This window comes from Myotis yumanensis, unplaced genomic scaffold, assembly GCF_028538775.1.
Source record: "Myotis yumanensis isolate MYYU_CA2020_CCGP unplaced genomic scaffold, mMyoYum1.0.hap1 SCAF_7, whole genome shotgun sequence".
Classification (NCBI taxonomy): Eukaryota; Metazoa; Chordata; class Mammalia; order Chiroptera; family Vespertilionidae; genus Myotis; species Myotis yumanensis.
This window is the reverse complement of record NW_027223758.1, coordinates 49951210-49953928: the sequence shown is the minus strand read 5'-3', so window position 1 is coordinate 49953928 and position 2719 is coordinate 49951210. Positions and strand designations below refer to the sequence as shown.

Here is a 2719-nt window from a genome sequence, read left to right as displayed (position 1 = left end):
ATATCATGTACCACATGGAACTCCACAGGTAACATTCAGTGTAGAATGGGACATGTGCAAACTTGGTTAGGCTACATTAAGTCATCACTGTATAAAAGATAATGTTTATTTGATATCCCCTATTGGGACTTAAAAATGATTCAGTGACTTATTCTCAAAAATTATATTATGAACCTGGCACATGAAGGAGACTGTTTTGGAGGGTTAAGGTAATGATATTAGGAGGGCATAGTCTCTATCTTAAAGTTGCACAACACACAACAAATGGATATAGAAACATAAAATATCTATAATAATAAAAGCATAATATGCTAATTAGACCAGACAGCCGAATGACCTTCCAGACTTCGCACAAAGCCAGGGCTGCAAGGGTAGAGGCAAGCTGCCTCAACTGCAAGGGCCGAGTTTCTTGTACGAATTTCATGCATCGGGCCTCTAGCTATTACAATAATAAAGGCTAGGGTGTAGAAGCAGAGCTGGAATGAAATTATTAATTCTATCTTACTAGGATCACTGAAGACTTTCTGAAAAACTTACACTGAAGGTAACTTTTTGGCAATGAAGTGGAAGGGCAGTTGGACCAAACTGGCAGAGTATGCTTTGGGTTGAATGAAGCAGATGACATTACTGGACATGATCTTGTGGAGGATCATCCTGCATCCAATGAACAGCCGAGTCAGGTTTGAAAGAGCAGTGTGAGATAGTTCTCAAGACATATATAGCCGAGGATGTGATAATAGAAGCAAAATGTCACAGGGTGTCACATGGCATGTTAATGGGCTGGGATTTTATTCAATGGGACAACTCTGTAACTCTGCTCTTGTCACATGAACACAGCTATACATAATGTGTAAGTGAATGTGGGCAACTGCATCCCAATAAAACTATTTACCAAAACAGGCAGTGGGATAGAAATCACCAAATTAATAAAATAATCAGACCTGATGTGTGAAAGAATGCCTTAGTAATTTTATAGTAGATGGACAGAAAGATACCCAGAATGAGATAGAGAAGTCATTTTTCAAGTAATATACTTACATTTTTTATAACTCAATGTATTACAATAACAAGTGAGTGGAAAGAATGGGTTATAACAGTTTTCAAGAAATATAATCAATATAACTTGTTTATTTTTTATGGAGGGTACGGTGTGCTGAAAGCATGGGATGATTAATAGAAAGTGAATTAAAATGGAAGCAAAAATTTGAAATAAAAAGCAGATGAGAAACTCAGGAGCACACCCTGTAAAGATTAGAGTAACAGATGAGTTTGTGTTGTATATAATGGCTGGGATCTCAGCAGACAAATCTTGCTGTATTGATTGAATTAGAGGCCATTAGCCTGACGTTGATAGTTAAAATATTGAGGATGATATCACTGCAGAAGAGGGTATAGAAATTGACAAAGCCTATAGTAACATCCATTCACAGCAAACATTATCTATAGTTTTCTCATTAAATAGTAAACATCAATTTCCTATCAGAAATCATTGTCCTATACTCTAAGCCCATGACATTAGGTCAGATAGATCCCACCCCATCCAGAGATGGATTCTGATTGGTCTAAACCAGAAGCTCTCCATTCCGAGTGGCACTCCTAATGATCCATTGCAGATAATTAGCAATTCATGGGGCTATTTGGAGGAGGGGATGCTACTGGTATTTCTTCCCTAAGTAAGGGATGCCAAGCACCATGCAATGCCCAGACATTACTGCACAAAGCATTGTCCTACTCAAAAAGTCCATTGCCATAACTCGCTAAGATGAAGGCTGCAGGATGATGTGATTCAATCTGCTGTTCAGCTGGCAGAGAAAGCTGAGGCTGCAAAAATGGTACCTGGCCACATCAGACAAGGAGAGAAAAAAGATGGTTTGGGAGCTCATGCAGGTTGCCCTGGCTCACAAGCCCAAGATGCACAGCTTCCTGGAGTGGAGACCTCAAAGTTGTCTATAAGAGATACGCCAACCTCTACTTCTGCTGCACCATTGAGGGCCAAGACAATGAGCTCATCACCCTGGAACTGATCCACAGATATGTGGAGCTCCTGGACAAATCCTTTGGTAATGTGTGTGAGCTGACATCATCTTTAATTTTGAGAAGGGTTACTTCATCTTGGATGTGTTCTTGATGGTGGGTGATATCAAGAAGAGTGTGCTAAGGGCTACTGAGCAGGCTGACCTGCTGCAGGAGGAGGAGGAGTCACCATGCAGCGTGTTGGAGGAGATGGGTCTGGCATAGCCCTCTGCCTAAGCCACATGGAGATGTAGGGAGCTGGTGGAGAGGCAGGGGACACCTTCTACTCTTCTGTGTCACCTTCTTTTGGAGTGAGTTGTAGGCTCAAGACCCTCAAACAGTGTCTTCTTCCACCCCCTACCTCCTGTTTCCCCTTTTCCTACTGAAGGTTTTTGGAGCTAGGAGGCAGGGAAATATGACCAAGACCCAAGATGCGGGTGCTATTTGGCTTTTACTCTCTGCCTTTAAAGAACTATTACTCCAAATTTCCTAACCCTCTTATAACTGTAAATATGTAAATACTAGGGACCCAGAGCATGAAGATTGGTGCTCTGAGTGGGGAGAGGTGCCTCAGCCCGACCTGCACCCTCTCCAATCTGGGAGCCCTCAGGGGAGCCCTCTCCAATCCGGGAGTTTCTGTCTGTCTTTGCAATCAGATGAGCAAATTGTCTGAGACCCCCAACCCAGTTTGGTTTGTTGTTCACAG

General features: G+C 42.0%; 1 pseudogene; it reads left to right on the top strand.

Moving 5' to 3' along the window:
• Window positions 1-1776: 1776 nt before the first annotated feature.
• On the top strand, window positions 1777-2238 carry LOC139014588 (AP-1 complex subunit sigma-1A pseudogene; annotated as a pseudogene).
• Window positions 2239-2719: the final 481 nt, after the last annotated feature.